At 55.4% G+C, this 20247-nt stretch overlaps 1 long non-coding RNA gene across 2 annotated transcripts; it reads left to right on the plus strand.

Annotated features, from left to right (window-relative positions):
* The first annotated feature begins 12780 nt into the window (after positions 1 to 12780).
* On the plus strand, positions 12781 to 15958 carry LOC106006615. 2 transcript variants are annotated; one of them, XR_001180809.2, is made up of 4 exons: positions 12781 to 13183; positions 13558 to 13669; positions 14955 to 15069; positions 15364 to 15958. It is a non-coding gene; the product is annotated as an uncharacterized LOC106006615 (long non-coding RNA). The 2 variants fall into 2 exon arrangements; XR_001180810.2 differs by having other exon boundaries at positions 12787 to 13183; positions 15398 to 15958.
* The last annotated feature ends 4289 nt before the right edge of the window (positions 15959 to 20247 follow it).

Here is a 20247-nt window from a genome sequence, read left to right on the forward strand (position 1 = left end):
GGTACAGCAGCCAGACAGCAAGTGGCACTTATTTTGAGTGTGCAAAGGACGTGTTTAGAGACAGCAGACACCCGGAATGGAATTAGCGAACTGGTCCACCCTCGCACATTTCCTGGGTCCCTCGTAATCCCTCCCCTCCCCCTCCCCACGCCCACCCGCATCCCAAGCATCCACCGTCTGCTGTCCCTCGAGTGTACGCTTTCTAGAATTTCACGTAACTGGAATTGCCCGGGACGCACTTGCCTGGCTTTTTTTCTCGTGGCATCACAATCCCGAGCTCCCACCCTGCCGTAGCGTGGGTCAGCACTCTGGTCCTTCTCGGGGCCGTGGAGGGCTGTGTGTGGGCGGACACCATTAACCTGTCCCTCCACCAGCTGGCGGTGGGCATCAGGATTCTTGCCCGACTCTGAGATTGCAAATAAAGCCGCTGTGAGCATTCCTATGGACGTACGTTTTTGCTTCTCCTGGGTAAATACCTAGGTGTGCAATGACTGGGTTACATCGTACGTGTGTTGTCTAATTTTTTTTTTAATTTTAATGGAAGTGAAATTCAAGTGACATGGACTTGACCCTCTTCAAGTGAACAGTTCAGGGCCCTGAGGACCTCCTTGTTGTTCTGCAACCATCTTGTCCATCTAGTTCTAGAACTTGCCCATCACTCCCAGATGTTTAAGGGTTTAAAGCTGCCAGGATAGTTTCCAAAGTGGCTGTGCCCTTTGGCATTCCGTCAGCAACCTTGGGGGCGTCCTACCCGCTGCATGCCCTCCCTTGGGAGCACGCGTTTCTATCTGTCTGGTGTCCTGCAGAGCCAGCCCTGGCTCAACAGGTGCTCAAGAAATATTTGTTAAATACGAGAGCGAATGAATGACCATGATCACTCCTGGGGCAGCCTCTGCAATATGCAGCCAGGGTCTGGGCTAAATCCGCGGACTGCTGAAGGAGGAGACACCCCCTGAAGCATGGACACCCTGGGGCATCCGGGTCACAGTGGAGTTCCACGTGCTGGGCACGATATGGTCCTCACCGCATCAGCTGCACGTGCCCCATCGACATAGGGGGAAACTTGGGCCCAGAGAGACCCTGGAGTATGTGGCGCTAGCAAGAACCCTTCATTGGCTGCATGTGCCCCATTGACACAGGGGGAAACTGAGGCCTGGAGAGCCCCTGGAGTATGTGGCGCTAGCAGGAACCCTGCAAGAACAAGGCAAGAAGGCTCGGCCTGCAGAGAGGCTAGGTAAGAGCACTGGGTGGTGACAGGGACTGGGTTCAGATCCCAGCTCTGCACCTGTCACTGCGTGAGCCCATGCGGGCCAGCTCCCTTTCCTCCTTCTGCGAAGGGTTTATATTGCGTGGGCCCCTGGGTGGTTCAGTTGTTAAGCATCTGCCTTCAGCTCAGGTTGTGATCCCAGGGTCCTGGGATCAAGCACCATGTCGGGCTCCTGCTCCACGGGAAGCCTGCTTCTCCCTCTCCCACTCCTCCTGTCTGTGTTCCCTCTCTGGCTCACTACTCTCTCTCTGTCAAATAAATTTAAAAAAATTTTTTTAAAAAAAGGATTTATGTTGAGGGTTCTCGTGCATGCGGAGGTCAGAACTGTGACGTGGACGTTTGGTCCCACGGAGTCAAATTCTAGGAAGTGAGACCCAGGGGAGGGAACAAGCTAGGATACCAACTGGGGCTCATTTGTGCCTTTCTGGTTTTTTAACCAGCAAATGTCCACTGTCCCTGATTTTCACACAAATAATACATACAGATATATTGCATATCGACTTGAATAAATATGTGTAAGTTAATAGGTATTTATGATACTTTTATCCATACTTATAGCCACATACAGATTTATACACTATGCACCCGCACTTTCTATGTTTACCTATTTTTTTTAAAGATTTTATTAACTTATTTGACAGACAGAGATCACAAGTAGGCAGAGAGGCAGGCAGAGAGAGAGAAGAGGAAGCAGGCTCCCCACTAAGCAGAGAGCCCGATGCGGGGCTCGATCCCAGGACTCTGAGATCATGACCTGAGCTGAAGGCAGAGGCTTTAACCCACTGAGCCACCCAGGCACCCCTATGTTTACCTATTTTTTACATACTTGTAGGCATTGCATACAAATACGTGCAGTCAAGCCTCATAATTCGGAGGTTCTGTATTTGCGAATTCTCCCACTTACTGAAATCTATGTGTAACTCCCAAATCAATTCATGGACACAAAATGTGTGTCTGAGCCACTGACGTTCCTGTGCCCAGCTGAGGTGGCCCGAGGCGAGGCTTTGATCTTCCGCTCTACAGCTCTTCGAGCAGCATGAGTCATCGTGCTGCTGGCCCTGAGCTCCGTGTTAACAAACCAACAGTATGCATTTAACAGGTGTCTTTAAACAGAAACACACCTAAGACAAGGTTCTAGATGGACTGGTTGATGCAAAAGTTGTGACAGAGGCTCTCAGGAACTGAACCCTGGATTTCCTCTAGGGTTGATGGCCCCGCATTCAAGAATTCTGTTTTCGGTGACTAATGAGAATCACGTGTATGTGTGTGTGCATATATTATAAACAGATATAAACGTTAGCATGTAAAGGCATGTGAATCTACTATATGCACATATATGTGACTCTAGAAGAGAATATACTATGTACAAATGTATACCAACATTTTATACTTACATTTCTGGAATTTTAAAAATCTCTATGTAAAAAATATATATTTGTTTCTGCAGGTGTTTTGTTTGAATCCTTTCCCATGGCATGGGGTTGAAATATCTCTTATGTCTCATTAACTTCTTAGCTTCTCCTCGTTCCTTCTTTATTTCTCCTTGCTCTTTATTTATTATAAGGAACTGGGGTCCCTTGTCCTGCAACTTCCTCCAGTCTGGATCCGGCCACTGGCATCCCCTGCCCCATGTTGCCCGCTGCACTTGGACTCAGGGTTGATTTTCAGGATGCTGCTGGTTGGCCACCTTCTTGCAACACTCAGTGAGTCCCCGGGCTCTGAGTCGCGGGCCAGACCTTTCATCATCGCTCCTGTGGACACAGCCTCTGATGATTTCTGTGTGGAATCAGAACATCATTGTGGACTGTGTTTGGCGCTGGACAGCATCCCTCTAAAGCCAGGGCTCGCTCTGGGACTGGGGTGGAGACAGAGAGGCGGAAACCTGCCCATGCCAGGTCGGATCTGTCTTTGTTTAGAATGGCCATACTTCGTTCATGGTGGATGTTTTTGAGTTCATTTTGATTTTGAAAAAATATTGCATCACGTATTATCTATCTTGAAGATGGGGTTTTTTGGAGCACGCTGAGCTCCCACTTCCCCTCTCTGGGGCCCTGACTTTGTTCCTCATCTGCACAGGAGAAGAGTGATGGCGCCTCCTCTCCTGCAGGGCTGGGGGAGGCTGAGAGGAACCCACAGGCAGGGGTGTTCTTCAGCCCCTCCCCCCAGGATGAGGTGACCCTGGAAGGGAAGTGGTTCAAGGGAGGATATTGAGAAAGAAGATGGCCAGTGGGGTCACTGGGGCATTGGTTGGGGGGTTGGGACAGAGGACCTGGGCACATCCCAGCTCCACTGCCGGGTCCATAATATAGAGCGGCTCCCCTCTTCTGCCTCCTTCTTTGTCTACAGACCTCAGGCTTCCCAAAATGGACATCCTTGGTTCTCTTGAGTTTACTGAGCACCTACAATGTGTCAGATTCCCTGCTCCTACTTCCACCACTGCCCTGGGGACACAGCAGTGAACGGACAGACCCAGTCTTGCCTCAAGGAGCTGGGGGAGGGAGTCCGATGAGCTGATTACAAGTCCCACGACAGGTGGGTTTTTGGACAAATAGGGCAGTGAGAGAGGGGTGAGGAGATGGCCATTTTAGTCACTGGGGGGACTTCCCGGGGACCCTCTCTAAGGAGGTAGCACTTAAGCTGAGACTTGAAGGTGAGGATTGTACTATGTGAGAATTTGGGAGATTGGCACTCTGGGCAGAGGAAACAGCTTGTGCAATGGCCCTGAGGTAGGAGAGAGCTGGGCTTCCAAAGAGTGACAAGGCTGTAGATCGTAGGAGGCAGAGAGGGCGAGGCAGATGGCGGGAGGCAGTAGGGTGGGGAGGTGGGTAGATATTCGCCAGAATCTTCAGGGAACCAGGAGATCAGTTTGGAGGAAGACATGCTAAACAAGTTTCCAGATGTAATTTCTCAGTGTCTGCTTTTTGGGGGCCCGGTGGCCATACCGTGCTTCTGAACACTTCCCCTTAAAAAAAGGGCCAGCCTCCCTCTGAAGAGAGAACTTCTAATAGGTCATACTAGCAGTTGTGATGTCATGAAGGCAAAAGCTGGGAGCCGAGGCAGGATTCGAACCCACGTTTGGTTTGCCAGCTCAGCCTTCACTCTTGACCATCCTCCAGGGTCCCCTCCCCAGCCCCGGCTCCCAGGTTCCCTCCGCTCCCCGTCTGGGCGTTGTGCCTCAGGAAACAGCTTTGTGTCCACTGGCCTTGGAACCAGCTGTAAATGCTCGGGGTGGGGCAAGGGAGTCCTCCCCACCCCACCAAGTTTCAGATGGGGGTGTAGAAACCGTGGGAGAGCCCCCAGGAACCCCTAGCTGGGCTGAGGCCTGGCGTGGATATCCTGGAGGCCATCTTGGAGACAGCAGCCAGGTGACCATGACCATATGGGACTTGCTGCTGCGCCTCAGGCTCCTGCCTGGTTGATTGCCCTGAGACACCCATTGTTCCAATACCCCTCCTCCTCCTCCTCGGAGGTGATTTCTCTGATCAGGCCCTGGCTCGGGGTAGGGTCCCTGGATGGCCAGGAGCAGAGCTCCCGCTGCTAACAGAGGCCCGAGAGGAAGGCTCCTTTCCCCCTTCATTTTCTTCTGGTTTTGGGACATCCTATAGGGAGGCAGGGGTAGGCCAGGCTGCTAGGGGCCGAGGTAGGCCTCAGCGGGTGTCCCCAGGGTCCTGCCACTCAAACGTTGCCTCCTGAAAGTAGGAGATGGGAGGTGGGGCTGGAACCAGCCTGACCTTTCCCTAAGCAGAGGCTTTTTTTGAGGTTTCAGGCTTCACTCTGAAAACTCACCTGAGTTTTGCTCTCAACTCTTTGACGTTGTCTTGCTAATTTTGGTGTGCAATCACATGCAATGTTCCCCCTTGAATTTGTGCACACAGGCTCAGCGGATTGGCTTCCTTGATCACTTAAAGTGTAGACAGAGAGCCCCTGCTGGGTGCCGGGGACTGTGGAAGTCCCTTTCTTCACGGGGTTCTCAGGCCACTGGGAGATAAGCCATATCTCTGTCGAATGTCAGGTACTGAGGTGTCCAGGAGAAGAATGTGGTAAGGTGAGGGAGAGGGAGAGGGGGCATCCGTGCATCTGGGTGGGGGGAATCAGGGAGGGCTTCTCCCAGGAGGTGAGAGAGGCCAAGGAGAACTATGCACCTAGCAGCGGGAGCAGCCAGTGCAAAGGCCCTGTGGCTCCTAGCCATTCTGTGTGGTTGGCAATGTTAGCCCCATTGGTGGCTCAGCTATCCTGGAGGAGACTCCGGGGGGTCAGTGGCAATGCCGGCTCTGACACCAGACCCCTCTTTCTAGAAGAAGGGTCTGAATTGGGCCTCCCTCCTGACATGTGAGGTCCTCCCTCCATGGACCGCTTGCAAGGAAGCTGGACAAGGGAACGCGGGTGGGTAAGGGAGGCAGGCCTTGCTGGGAGCCAGGGGAAGCCAGGTGCCTGCCAGCAAGCAGACAGACAGGCAGGCAGGCAGGCGGCAGCCTGGGGAGGAAGTGGCTTAGTAGGTAGACAGGTAGCGAATGTGCACGGAAACCCCAGGCTGGCCCAGTCTCGTGGGCGGGCGGGGGGCCCGGTGCCTGATGCCACATCTGAGGGGTGGCTCCTGGCACCTGTCCCGCCAGAGGAGGGGGAGGAACAGCTGGGTTGGTTGGAGTCCCTCGTGGAGGCTCACCTGGTTCTGACTTGGGTGACGGAGAGCTCACTACCTCTGTCCCTCAGCACCTCCCCCACAAAGCGCCTCTTTGGCGGGGGGCAGGGGGGTTCAGAGCTCTGCCTGGAGATATGAGAGGCCTCCTGCACTTTCTAGCTCTAAAGAGGACGGGCCTCCTTTGTTTTAAGTTTTACTGAGATATAAGTGCACAAACCCTATAATTTACCCATTTCAAGTGTCAATTCAATGTTTTTTTTTTTAAGCAAATGCACAAGATTGTGCAAGCATTTCCACAGTCCACTTCAGAACGTCTCTATCACCTCAAGAAGCAAGCAAACCTTTAGCTATCACTTCCCTAGTCCCCCTGCCCCCCAGTCTGAAGTACCCACTAATCTATTTTCCGAGCCTACGGAGTTCCCGTTTCTCAATACTATTGTCAGTCCGGACCCCTTCGGCACGTCCCTGCTGGGGGCTTCTCCCTCATGCCCATCCCAAGGGGTCCCACTGTCCCGTGTAGCACCCCCATGGGGTCAGTGCTCCCAGCATCCCCATTTCACAGATGAGAAAGCTGAGGCTCAGGATGCAAGCTGATGCCCCCTCCCAGGGCCAGGGGCAGGACTGGGATCTGAACCTCACCCTTGCTCTCAACTTCCCCTTCCCCAGCTTAAACTGCAAAATCCCCGCTGCCCCTTGATGAGCTCCAGCTTGTGAACCTGAATTTGCCGGGTGGTCCTCCCCTCCAAGCCTTTGGCCACATGGGTCTCTCCATCCCACTTTCTGCAACGAACCCCCCCTCACTCTCCTAAGACCCCTTCCAGGGTCCCATCCTCCAGGAAGCCTTCTGGAAGCCCCCCAGCACGACCCTGCTTCCCCTCTCAGCTCTGACCCCTTGGCTGTGAGACCAGGAGGCATCCGGCCGAAAATCTTAAAAATAAGTCCTGTAAACAAGTCATTGGGTGCGTTAAATGCTCTAATTGGCCAGGATCGCGATGAGGAGGCCTGATAACCCGGCTGTTTTGTGCCAGCTACCCTGTGATGACATGGACCAGCTCTTCTGAGAAGCACACATACTGCGAGGCCCCAAAACCACCCTCACCCCATCACTGATAGCAGATAACAGCCCCTGAACTGTGGTTTTCACAGAGATCAAACTTGTGGCACCAGGTCGACCGAACAGAGTGAGATCAAAACAGTATCTGGGCCCGACCATGGTCAGGAGTGGAGGGTGCGCGGGGAATGCCAGTGTGAGGCAGGGGCCCCCGGGGCTCGACAGGAGTGTTGGGTCGGTTTTATGCACGTCGGGGCTTTTTTCCATCCATTTCACAGATGGGGAAAACTGATATCCTGTCGGTCCTCGTGCCCCCTTTCCTGGGGCTGGCTGGGCCATTTGGCTCTCCAGTGCCTGTTGCTTCACAGATGGGGTTCAGGAGTGATTTGAATGAGCCCCTGTCCGTCCTAGGACAGTCCAGGGGAAATGTGTGAGGCTGGCAGGAAGTGAAAGCTTCCTCTGTCCAGTATGGTGCCCTCTTGTCTGTCACAAAGCCAAGTCTCTGTGAAGGAGACAGTGAAGTCTTCCTGCATTCAGGCTTGAGGTTGGCAGCTGGGGGCTCAGGTCCTGGAGAAGCTGTCTCAGCTCAGCCCTGACAGAGACGGGCTTTGTCCCAGAGTGCATTCATGCTGTTCCACACAAGTTCACACTGTTCCAGCTTCCTTAGGAAGCACTAGATTCTCTGCACCCAGGGGCCTCCAAGGGCGGGTATGAAGGATCTGAAGCTTCAAAGGCAGGTCTGGGTCAGCAGAGCAACTGTAGTGTGCCAGGCCCTGTCCTGAGTATGATCACAGGCATGCTTGGAATAAGATCCAAACCCCTTGCTGAGGCCCACAAGGTACTGTGGCCTGGGCCTGGCCACCCTCTGACTCCATCTTCCATTCCCCATACACCAGCCTCTTCTTGTTCATTGATCACACCGGGCAACAGTCCTGCCTCAGGGCCTTTGCATGGGCTGTTCCTTCTGCTGAGAATGCTATTCCATTGGCTCACTCTCTTAACTCCTGCAGGTCTGAGCTCAGACAAGGAGGCCCTTCTTGGGCCTTCCTGGCTAAAATAACCCTCCTAGTACACCCCCCCCCCACTTCCTTCTCCTGACTCATTTTTCTGTATCACGAAGGCTTTATCTGATGTGATTTGCATGTTTGTATATCTATCACTTCTCTCCCAGTTGGCAGGAATCCTACTTGTCTTGCCCACTGCTGTACGCCTTCCACCCCCACAGTGGCATAGTAAATAGTTGTGAACAGGTGTGTGAAGTCCAGCAGGGGTGTGGGGAGCGGAGGGGGCTGACTTGGGTTGGGAGAAGTCTGTGGGAGGCTGGAAGAGTTCACTCCTGGGGAAGTCAAGGCAGGTGTGGTCCAGGCCAGGACAGGGCCCTTGGGAACTGCAAGGCGAGGGGGTCGCGCCAGAATCCCGTATTTTGAGATTTTGGTTTGCTGCTGCCCCTACGGGATTCTGGGTATTGCTGTGTGTTCACGTCCAGCTAACTCTTCAAACTTTTTATTTTGGAATCATTTTAGGCTTCCAGACTGGGCACGCAGGCAGTCCAGGAGCCCTGCATGAGCTCCTTTCAACCTTCTCCATCAGCGCTCGACATGGTCGGGGTACCTTTGTCAAATGGAAACAACCAGAGGCTGGCGTAGTCAACGTTCCTGTTAACGAAATGCCAGACTTCATTTGAACTTCACCAGCTCTGCTGCTGCTGTTCCTCTGTTGCGGGACCCCACGTTGTATTTCGTTGCTCAGCTGTTTGTAAAATACGGGTTTCATGTATCAGAGGCCCAGCTGTGATAGCTGGAGGGTGCTTGAGTAGAGGGCCGGGTGGTGTCCATGGACCTCGGTGTGTCTGCCCCTGAACAGGAGGTCTCCAAGGTCAGGGGCAGGCTGGTGGGGGCCAGGGAAGAATTGAGGCTCCATCTGAGACTCTCCCGGTCCTGTGTGGGGTGAGGGCTCCAGGATACAGCCCTGTAGATAGTGAGCACCCCATCACCAGGGGCATGGAGGAGGTTCTGTCTGGGCTCCCTGAGGAGGTTCCATCGGGCCTCCGTTCTATTGGATGGGAGAATCTCCACCCCGAAACGTCCCACCCGGGCTTGGATTCATTTCTCAGGAAAGCTGTCTGGAGCACATCTGTGCATTGTCCCGGGGATCCACCCGCGTCGCTCTCTGTTTTCGAGTCTGGGGAGCTAAGCTCTCATGCTGGGCACATGGGTTGCCTCTCTGAGCCTCAGTTTCCCTGTCTGCAAACAGGGGATTACAGCCTGCAATCACTAGAATGCTGTCATCACAAAGACAAACTGGAGCAAATGTTGGCCAGGAGACGGAGAAGCTGGAAACCTCCGTCACCGCAGGTGAGAATGTGGAATGATTCTTCCCTGCGCAAAAGAATTTACCGGTCCCTCCAGAAGCTGAGTGTGAGTTACCATCTGACCCCGAACTTCATGCCTTGGTGTAGACCCAAGAGGGGAAGCCAGGCGTCCACACAAAAACACGCATGTTCACGCTGTCGACAATCGCCAGAAAGTGGAAACAACCAAATGTCCACCAAAGGATGAAAGCGGAAACACGGTGCGGTCCACCTGCATGCGGAACGTCACTCAGCCGTAGAAGGAGCGAAACCTGGACACACGCGACAACGTGGATGAACCTTGTGAACATCATGCCGAGTGTGAGAAGCGGGACACGGGATGCCACTTGTTGTAGGAACGCGTTTCTGTGACGTGTGCAGAGCAGGCCAGCTGCCAGGGGCTAGGGGAGGCAGAGTGGGGGAGACTGCTCATGGGAATGGCGTCTCCTTTCGGGGTGATGGAAATGTTCTGGAATTGGATAGAGGCGATGGTTGCACAATACAGTGAATGAGCTAAAAGCCACTGAATTGTGCACTTGGAAATGGTTGAGATGATTAATTTTATCTTATGTGAATTTTATCTCAATTTTTAAAAAATCTAATAAAATAAGAACTTAAACAAAAATAAGATAAAATAAAAATCAGAGCAAGCCTCTGTGATCACCCCTAAATGGGGAGCCGGGGGCCCACACATACAGTCCCCTCCCCCTCCCTCTGGCCCAGACACTGGGACAGATTTGGGGCCCTGGACCCTCAGAGCTGTTCGGAGCTGCCCCTGGCGGGGGCAGCCTGCTGTCCACCAGCCCTCCCCCCCACCACACCCAGGTGGTTACCACCCAGGCTAAGGTGATAAAGGGGGAAGTGGGGCCTTTCGAGGTCGCTGGGCCCCTGGATTTGCATTGGCCACTTTTACATAAAAATCTTTCCAAGCTGTGCCCAGTGGGCCCTGAAGCCGCCTTGTGGGGTCAGGCCGTGCGTGGAGGTCAGACTTGCTGGAGGTTTCTGCAACACCGGGCCCAGCACACCGGTTCCTGTTTTGGGGGAATGTTATCATCACTGGCTTCTTAGAAAGAGCCTGAGGTGGGGGAGCCGGCCAGCCCCCCGCAAGCCCTTGCAGCTGCCTCTGCCCTCTTTTTCTCCAGGGGGAGGGAAGGGCAAGGAGCTCTATCCCAGTGCCAGCGGGGATGCGAGGTGGGCCTCCAGGGGCGATGGCCGTGACCGTTTATGGAGCACTTCCTGTGTCCCTAGCTTTCTGTGTGATCTCCTGGAACCCCCATAAGCCACAGTCACCCCAGTCCCGGAGTTTAGCTGACAACTAAAGGACTTAGAAATCTGATGGCTGGACTTCCGAGGCCAGGGTGGCCTCTGGGCTTGGGCCATGGTGCTGAGCCCAGGTTGATAAAACCCCCCTTGCGATAAGAGGCGGAGCTGACCTGCCACCACTTATTCAGCCAACAAATATTTACTGAGCACCTCCCGGTGCCAGGGTCCAGGCTGGATCTGGAAATTGGATGGGGAACCAGCCAAAGAGGTCTCACCCTCCTGACGGCTGATGGCCGATGGCCAGTGGACAGACGAAACCAAATGAGCAAGGTGACTGTGGAGAGCGCAGGGAGGGTGACAGGATGATGGCCGGGTTCCAGGGCCACAGCGAGGGGCCAGGCGAGGGGGGCAGAGTCGCGGCCGCTTGGTGCTGGGCGCCCCCCTGCTCTGCACAAGGTGGGCATCCCCTGACTCGAGTCTCCTCCGTCAGTCTCTCTTCTCTGCTTCGGTTTTGCTTCCATAGGCCTGAATTTGCATCCTTGGGACATGTCTTCTTTTCAGAACTCCTACCTTCTCCCTGCTGTGCAGAATCTCTCTCGGGGCTGGTTGAGGGGTACTACCACCATCGCCACCACTTCGGGCAAAGGGTTTCCTCCTCAGCTGTGGGCTTCTCGGAATAGCCACCCCCAAGGTCCCGGGCTCTGAGATGCTCCCTGGGCTAGCCGGGCGACCTCGGGCTCTCTGCACCCCTGCCCACCCAGCGCCCCTGCAGTGGGGCTGGAGATGACCTCCCTTCCCCCTCCCAGACCCCCATTTCCCAGAGAAGGACACGGGGGCCAGTGAGCGAGGACTGAGACTCAGACCCAGGGGCGTTTCTGTCGCATGAAGGTGTCGGACCAGAAAGAAAGAGGCCTTGGGAGGCTCCACCTGACATTGAGCAGAGCAGCCTGGCCTCAGTGGGCCTTAGTTTCCCCCATGAGCACCTCTCATTTGCTCCTATTTGTGACTTTCATGGCCTTTACACGTGTTCACCCCATGGCGTCGGCCTCTACTTAAAGGTCTTGAAGGCATCACATTGGTCTCAGAGTAGTGTCCCTTGCTAACTGTGGCTTCAGAGGCTCCACATGGCCAGTCCCTGCCCTCCACCTGGGTCACCGGAGCCTCTGCCAGATCCCTAAACACATCAGGCTCCCTCAGGACCCCAGGCCTTTGCACCTGCTGTGCGCACCTGCTGTGCCGTCGCCGGGGATGCTCTTTCTTCATCCGTCCATGTCTCCAAACGATCTGCTTATTACCCTCTTGCCTGCGGTTCTGGTTGGATGTCAGACTGTCTTCATTCCTTTTCTTTCTAAGCTTTTCATTCAAGAATAACATAGGACATAAAAGTGCCCAATCCTCCATATACAGCTTACTAAATTTTCACGAAGCGAACACACCCATGTAACCAACCAGCACCTAGATCAAGAAACAGAACATTCCCAGCCTCGCCCTCTCCTGATAAAGCTCCCCTTTGAATTGATGATTAATGATTACATGAGGGGCCCCCTGTCTGTGACAGGGCTACTCAAGAAGCTGCTGGGTTCCCGGGTTGCATTAATAGAGGATTAACTCCAGAATGAGGGAGGTGATTTCTTTCCTTATGCTGGGTGGGTCACAGCACGCAGGCAACTGCCCCTGCCAGTTTGGAAGAGGGTAGACACGTGGCAAAGGGTTCAAGAAAGACCACCAACCACCTCACATGGGGTGTGTGTGAGTGTATACGCTTCCAAACCAGACCCTGGGAGAGAGTCCTGGAGGCTTCAAGGTGTTTCCCTAGACAAAGATAGACCAGGTCCTTGTCACATGCTCTAGGTGGCTCAGTGGCAGAGCTGGGTGGGGTGGGGGTCCCTTCAGAGGGAACCACTGACACTCATCAGCCAATTTCTAGATCATAAAGCAGGCTGCTTCGAGTAGTAGTGAACATCCTTTCAGGAGAGAGATGCCAGCCCAGTGCTCCCTTGGCAGCAAACTGAGCAGGAGCTCAGAACCCAGACTGCCCAAGAGGGGACAGCTTTGCCTTTTGTTCCCCACTAGGCCTTGCAGAGAGGTAGGCAGGGAGGACTCTGGGGACACCTTCCTGGGGGGAGATGAAACCCCAAACTGGGAATGATCTGCCCAGGGTCAGCTAGCCAAAACTAGCTCTCCAGACACAGGCCTGGCTTGGAGCTCCGGCTTTGGGTGGAGTTCAGGTCGGGTTATATCTGGCACGGCCGTTCCCTCTCGCCGGCTGCAGCTGCCCGGGGTGGGGACGGCTGGGTATGCTCCGCCACTTGCACTGACTGGTGGCCCGCAGGTGCTGGGCCAGCCATTTACATAACCACGCTTGGTCTCCCCCGCCTGGCGTGCTGTCCCACCCCCTCACCTCTCACCAGGAAAAGGCTGAGGGTCTGAGAGCAGGAGCCGACTCTGAGCCCCACTGAGCTCTTTGAGTACTTTATTTCACTTCTGCGTTTCACTTTTACTGTCCTGGGTGAAATGTGTCTGTTTTTCAGCCCCTCGTGCAGCAGCAACCGGGCGCAGGATGCCTCCATCCTGGGCCGACCAGGGGTGGGGGTGAGCAGCTGGTGGACCCAGGTCTGAACCCCATTCCTGCCCCTGGCTGGCCTGTGACCCCTGAGCTGCCCTTAAGGGGGATGGGGGTGCGGGAAGGGACCCAGGGTCTGGGTTCTGATGTGGCCCTGCTTCCGCTCTGCTGTGTGGCCTCAGGCAAATCCCTTCCTCTCTCTGGGCCTCAGTTCTCTGCCCGGTAAGACGAAGATGTCTACAGCCACATCCTCGTAATGCGGTCTCTTTGCCCCAGCCCTTGTGTTGGGTCTGGCTGGGGGCTGGGCTGGGGAAGGTGAGAAGCCTACAGGAGCAGAGAGGCCGGAACAGTCGTATGGCCTTGAGCTTGTGTGAGGATCTCAGTCTGCGGCTAGTTTAAAATGCAGATTCTTGGGCCCTGCCAGGTGGGTGCGAGCAGGGGCCTCATCAGGCCCAGAAGCTTCAGGAGGCACATCTGCATTTCCTGGGACAGGACCAAGGGAAGGCTGTGAAGACGGGCACCGTAGGCACAGAGAGGTGAGAACGCTTGCCTAGAGTCGCTCAGCAAGCAAGCGGCTGCCCCAGGACCGAACAGGGGTCTTCTGGATCCAGAGTGGGGGGCATCCAGTGGACAGCGGCACTGGGCCGCAACCTGCCCCCACCGCTCTGCGGCCCCCAGGTGCCCGAGTCCCCGCAGCCTCGCTGGTGGCAGGGGCCGCAAGGAACGTGAAGGCTCAGGCTTCCCCCCGGGAACAGCTCGGAGCTGAGTCCGGGTTTATATAGTGGCTCCCAAAATATCTGGCCGCCGATAGGCCAGGGCAGGCGAGGGTGCGGCTGGCCAATGCCGTGGCTTCCTGTCCTGCCAAGATGTTTCCTGCCGATAGTGGGGCCCAGTGGCCTTATCTCTGACCCCGGGGCCACTGGGAGGACAGACCGCCCCCCCAACACACACACGGAGGACAGGCTGTTCTGGACCAAACAGGAGCTGCAGGGATCCAGGAGGGGGTCAGGGCGAGCAGCCCCTGGCAGGTGGTGGACTATTTAGCCGACACACAAGTTTCAGGAAGGAGCACTGTGCTTGGAGTCCAACTACTCCAGAGCTGAGTTGTGAATCTGGGCTTAAATGGCTCTGTGACCCTGGGCTGTTGGGCCCCTGACAAAATTACTCTCATCCATTAAGTGGGCATGGTGGTGTCTCCAGTTTCTTGCAACACTCCCCATCCCCAGATCCCCCAGGCTGGCCCCTCAAGAATCCCTGTGTCTGGGGAAGACAGAGCTCAACACAGACACCCCCCTAGCCTTGCACCATCCAGGCTTGGCTGGGGGGGGCCCAGGTGTCCATCTAGGATGACTGCCTTGGAGGAGGGAAGTCACAGCTGGGGCTTAGTGGATCTGTAGGAGCTCCCCAGGCAGAACTCGTGGAAGGGATGGCCAGGCTGAGGGAACAGTGTGAGCGAAGGCTTGAAATCAGAAGCGCCACACTCCCTGGTTTGCGGAGAAGAAACTCAGATTCCCAGAGGAAATGACACTGTGTTTCTGAAACCCAACTCTTCCTCCCGCACCCGCTGCCCAAGACCCGAGCTCCTGGAGGGGGAGACATGTCCCCTCTCCGCTGGGGCCCCGGGACCTCGGGGGCTTTCTAGATTTCAAAATAGATTTTATTGTAGATTACAATGGCCTACTGTGATAACTCCACATGCTTAATTCAGTGTAAGCGTGATGCACTTTCTCGCCCTTCTGTGTCCTGTTAATTCACCATACCTACACTGTTTTACAAACTGATGTGCTGAAATTAAACATTATTCTTTTCACTCGCACTCAGATTCTCCTCTGTCACATCAGCTCTACTGCAGTGGCAGGAGAGGGCCTCAAGGCTCTGGTGGCTGGGGCTGGGGCTCTGACCAGAGCCACTGGGAAGGAAGAGGCTGGGGTCAAAGGTGAGTCCCTGGGTGCCGGCCAGTGTCTGAGAGAGGGTCTCTGGCCCTGCCTCTGTCTTGCCCTGTGGGTTCAGGGAGGGTGTCCACACCCTCGCTGCCTTCAGAGAGGCCAAGGAATCCCAAGGTGTTGGTGCCCAGGACTGTTCACTCCAAAGACCCCAGCGCCCAAGGTGGGGCTCACCCTGTCCTTCCCTCACTGGCTCAGGTCTGGGGCTTTTGTGCACAACACGGGAAGGGTCTGTGGGGAAGGAGGTGAGGGCACTTTTGGCTGGAGTCTCTTTAATGATTTTCCAGAGATGTGAGCAAACGGTGGAACTTTGTTCAATAGATCAGCACTGCCTCCTGGGGCTTGAGCTCCCTCCTCGTGGGAGGATGAAAACCACGTGTCAGAGGGACTCCCACGCATACACGTACATGAATATCCACAGCAGCATGACTCACAACAGTTGAAGGCAGAAACTGCCCAAGCGTCCATCGTCTGGGGATGGATAAACAGAACAGGCCACCGAACGGTGGAATAGTACTCAGCCATGAAAAGGGACGGAGCCCTGACACAGGCTGCAGCAGGGATGAACCTCGAAAACATCCAGCTCAGTGAGAGAAGCCAGACACAGAAGGCCATGTGGACCATGATCCCGTGTGTATGAAACTTCCAGAACAGGCAAATCCATGGAGAAAGCCGACCGGGGCATTCCAGGCACTGGGGGAGGGCGACGGGGAGCGACTGCTGACAGGGTCCGGGGTCTTCTTTCAGGACGATGGAAATGTCCTAGAATTAGATACTGGGGGTAGTTCATGGCTTTGCGAACGCACAAAATGCCACTGAATTGTCCACTTTAAAATGGTTCATTTTAGGGGCGCCTGGGTGGCTCAGAGGGTTAAAGCCTCTGCCTTCGGGTCAGGTCATGATCCCAGGGTCCTGGGATCGAGCCCTGCATTGGGCTCTCTGCTCAGCAGGGAGCCTCTTCCTCCTCTCTCTCCTCTGCCTGCCTCTCTGCCTACTTGTGATCTCTGTCTGTCAAATAAATAAAATATCTTTTAAAAATAATAACATAAAATGGTTCATTTCATGTGATGTGAATTTCACCTAAATTTAAAAAAATAGGTTGAAAAAAATGTGTGGCAATTTCTCAGGGGTGGGTTCTGGGTAGTTTTAGACATTTTAAATGGTGAACCTTTGCACTCTCTGTTTTCTGACTTTTTTTTTTTTTTTTTTTTCTTGGCTGCGGGTAGGACGGGCCCCCGGTCACACGCAACCAGTGCTTGATGGGAAGGCCAGTTGCTGGAGCTGGGTGGGGTCCCAGCCCTGCTCTAATAATGGCTGTGTCGACACCAGTGCCCCGGCGTGTGTCAGCTCTCCCAGCCCGCTGGGGCCCCTCCTGCACTGTCCCCCAAATCCCCTTGCGGAAGCCTCTCCAAGAGGCAAGGGTCACTGGAGCCCATTTTCCACATGGTGGACTGAGGCACAAAAGCCCAGATCCCACTCAGGGCTGGGGCCCCCTCTGTTTTATCTAGAACCCACGGCCCCTCCCTTCCCACGCAGTGGTGTGGTAGGGGCCAAAACGGGATCACACGCCTCCACACGCACCCACTCACATGGCCAGGCTCCTGCCGCCCAGGGCCTTCTGGGACGCACTGCCAGCTGCAACCTGTTTCTCTTGGAAGGCAGCAGAGCCAGGAGTGGGATGGGAAATGCTCTCAGTGTCTGAGCGCAGGCCGAGCGGGGGGCCGGGCTGTGCAGGAACCGCGAAGGGCCTGGGAGTGTTCCGGGCTTTGGCGGGGAGAGGGAGCTCCTAGGCTGTGGGTCTCAGGAGCTGGGACAGGCCAGTCTCTGCTGAGTGACACTGGGCATGTCCTTTCTGCTCTCTGGCCTCCGACCTCTCTGAAATGGGCTGTCGAGTGCTCACAGCCTCTCAGAGTAGATCTGAGGGATGAATGAAACAAGTGAGGGGCTCAGCGGAGGGGAACCCCCACTTTTCTGACAGGTAGGGACAGAGAGGGCTGTGTGGGTCTTAGATGGGATGACTGAAAAACACTGGTTTTAAAGCAAACAGCCAATCCTATGGCAGTTCCTCAAAAATTAAAAATAGAATTGCAAAAAAAAAAAAAATTGAATCGCAGCCGATGAATGGGTGAACAGGACGTGGTTTATCCATGGGATGGGATATTATGCAGCCTTGACAAGGATGGACAGTCTGACACAGGCGACAGTGTGGATGCACCTGGACGCTTGAGCTGCCTGAAACCACGTCACAAAATCATGTCACGGAATCATGTCACGAAAGGACAAATACTGTATGACTGCCCTTACTGGGGGTCCCTGGAGTCATCTGCTTTGGAGACCATTGACGGCAGGCACCAGGGGCTGGGGGAGCGGGCGGGGACGTCGTGTTTGATGGGCACGGGTTTCAGTTTGGGAAGATGACCCAGTTCTGGAGATGGATGGTGGTGAAGGACGCACAGCGGCGCGCTGGTACTTCATGCCCCTGGAGTCTGCGCTTGAAGATGGTGACTCTCAGCTTGTGTACTTCACCACAATTGAAAAAAAGAAGAACCGGACTGATAATCCTTCCCACTGGAACTGATGTGGGCTCAGACTACTCTAGAGGAAGTTGCTGGGGTGTCCCTCTGACTAGAGGATTCCCCAGCCCCCTGGCAAGCTCCAGATCAACTTTCAAAAACCCCATTACTAATGCCTCCACCTCCAGGCAGCCCTCCGTGATCTCCTGGGTCGATTCTAGCTCTGCCACTGGGCGCCCCCAGCCCTTCCTCTGGCTCATCCCTGACCCTTTGGAGCTGGGGCATCTGTCTATCTCTGTCAAGGAGTAAGGCCAGGCTGGGGTCAGGAGTTGGGGAGGAGGGAGCCCTGCTTGGAGGGTAGGAGAGTAGAGCAGCAGCAAGGGAAGGGACACTTAGGGGACCAAGACCCCTTTGCTCAGTAGGCACTGTTGACTCCCCTGCCCACACCTGCTGTGTGGCCCAAGGAGACCTCCGTGTGTTGGACCAAGCATGTTGTGCCTCGTGTGGCCAGGACTGGGCTAGGGCTGAGGGGCAGAGAGGGATGTGTGACTGACTCAGAGACACTTGAACCCGGCCTGGCCCTGAGTGGGGAGCTGGGGGCCCTGCGGGGAGAAGCGGGAGGGGCTGATATGACTGTCCTTCCAGAGGCCAGTTTTGAAAGCGATCCTGTGTGTCTGTGCGCTGTATCCATGTTTGTTACGTGTTTCTTTGTGTTTGTGTTGTAGGCAACTCATGGGGGTGTACATCTTTCTGTGCGTGTATGTGCTGCTGTGTAGCTGTGTTGTGTGCCTCCCCGTGTGCACGTTGCTCCCATGGGTGCCCACGTGTCTGTGTGGCAATTTTGAGGAACCGAATCCCCTGGTCGGATGTGTTTGCTGCCCAGAGGGTGTGGGAGGCTCCCCCAGGCCACCCCACATCGCGCTGTCCACAAGCCTTCCCGGCTCTCTGGCCACACCCCGAATCTGACCTCTCCTCTCCATCGCCCTCGGCCCCTGGCCCCCGACCTCCCTCCTGCCTGAGCGCTCCTTTCTCCCATCAACTGCCAAGGGGAAGCTGTGAAACCCAAAACCCTCTTTGGCTCCAACCCCGGACTCCAAGCCTCAGCCCTCTGCCCAAGCCTCAGTCTCCACAGGGAATGCGTGCCAGGGCCGGGCCTTTCGTACCCCATCAGCCCCCACATGCAGGAGCATGGAGATAACTGTCACTCCCACCTCGCTGTGCCCCAGGGGAGGGGTTTTGTCTGGTCTAGTTGCCTCCCTGCATTATGAACCAGACTCAGTATACAGCAGGTGCTCAATAAATACCTGAATGAATGAAGGTGAGGGAGGGGCTGGAGAGGGCAGAGGAGTCAGGTGGGGTGAGGACTTGCCTGTGGGTCTGGGCCTGGTCAGGGGACAAAGGCTGGGGAGTTGGTGAAACGCTGTGAGCTGGGCCCTTCGTGGTCTAAGGAGTGGCCCTTTGGTGGCCCACGAAAGCGTAAGTGCCAGCAGGCAGGGCTCGGGGGTGGGGTGGGAGCTGTCAGAAGCTGGGCTCATCCAGTGCAGGGACTCAAGCCAGGTGAGAGATTCAGGAGGTGGAAAGAGCAGGAACAGCGCTGATTGATATGGGGGAAGGTGAGCCTCGGTTTCCCATTTGTGCTGTGGAACAGCCGGGCCGGGGCTCGCTGAAGCAGGAGAGGTCCTCAGAGTGAGGAGGAGCAGCAGGGTGCCAGGAAAGACACCGAGTTCTTCTGGGGACCCGTCTGCCTGTGGTCTCTCCGGGGAGGCTGGAGGACCGGAAGCCATCCTCGTTTCAAGGTCAAGTGGAGAAAGGATCCATCCCCGGGACGGAGAAGGAGCTGTGGGAGGAAACCACGGGAGGAGGTGGTGGCTCAGAAGCCAAGGGCAGAGGGGACCGCTCGACAAAGGGGGTGCGGTGGGCACGCCACTGGGTTTACGTCAGTGGAGCCGGATTGCAGTGCAGTCGGAACGTGCGTGAACCCCAGCACCCGCAGCAGGACTGCCGCGGAAAAGGCTGGTCACACGGAGTGCTGGTGAGGAGATGCAGCAAGCCGAGTCCCGGTCCCCGAGTCCCTGCCCTGACGTGCCTGAATCTCACCGGCACAGAGCAGAGCCGCAGCAGCCAGATCGGGAACAGGACAGGCTGTGGGATTCCGTTTGTCTGGATTCAGGAACAGGGGACACGAGCGATGGGGATGGCCGACAGCACCTGGCTCGCTCAGGGAGCGCGGGAGGGAGCCTGCGGTGTGGCGCACAGGGTGAGGGGTGGATGGGGTGAAGTTCTGTGTCGATCTGAACACATGGAGGTAAACACGCGTCAGGCGTCATACAAGAGGGGAGTATCAGGCACATCTTGCTGCCTGTTCTATCTCAATCCGAAAGTAAATATACAGACTCAAATGAAAAACAATTGGGTATAGACCTTTAAATACATGAACTATCAGTAGCATTAAAAGTGTGTGGGTGGGGAAAAAAAAAAGTGTGTGGATGGGCGCCTGGGTGGCTCAGTCGTTAAGTGTCTGCCTTCGGCTCAGGTTATGATCTCAGGGTCCTGGGATGGAGCCCTCCATCGGGCTCTGCCCTCAGCGCAGTCTGCTTCTTCCTCTCCCTCTGCTCCTCCCCCTGCCTCCTCTCTCTCTCTCTCAAATAAATAAATAAA

Source organism: Mustela putorius, unplaced genomic scaffold (genome assembly GCF_011764305.1).
Source record: "Mustela putorius furo isolate JIRA1106 unplaced genomic scaffold, ASM1176430v1.1 tig00000095_pilon_pilon_pilon, whole genome shotgun sequence".
NCBI lineage: Eukaryota > Metazoa > Chordata > Mammalia > Carnivora > Mustelidae > Mustela > Mustela putorius.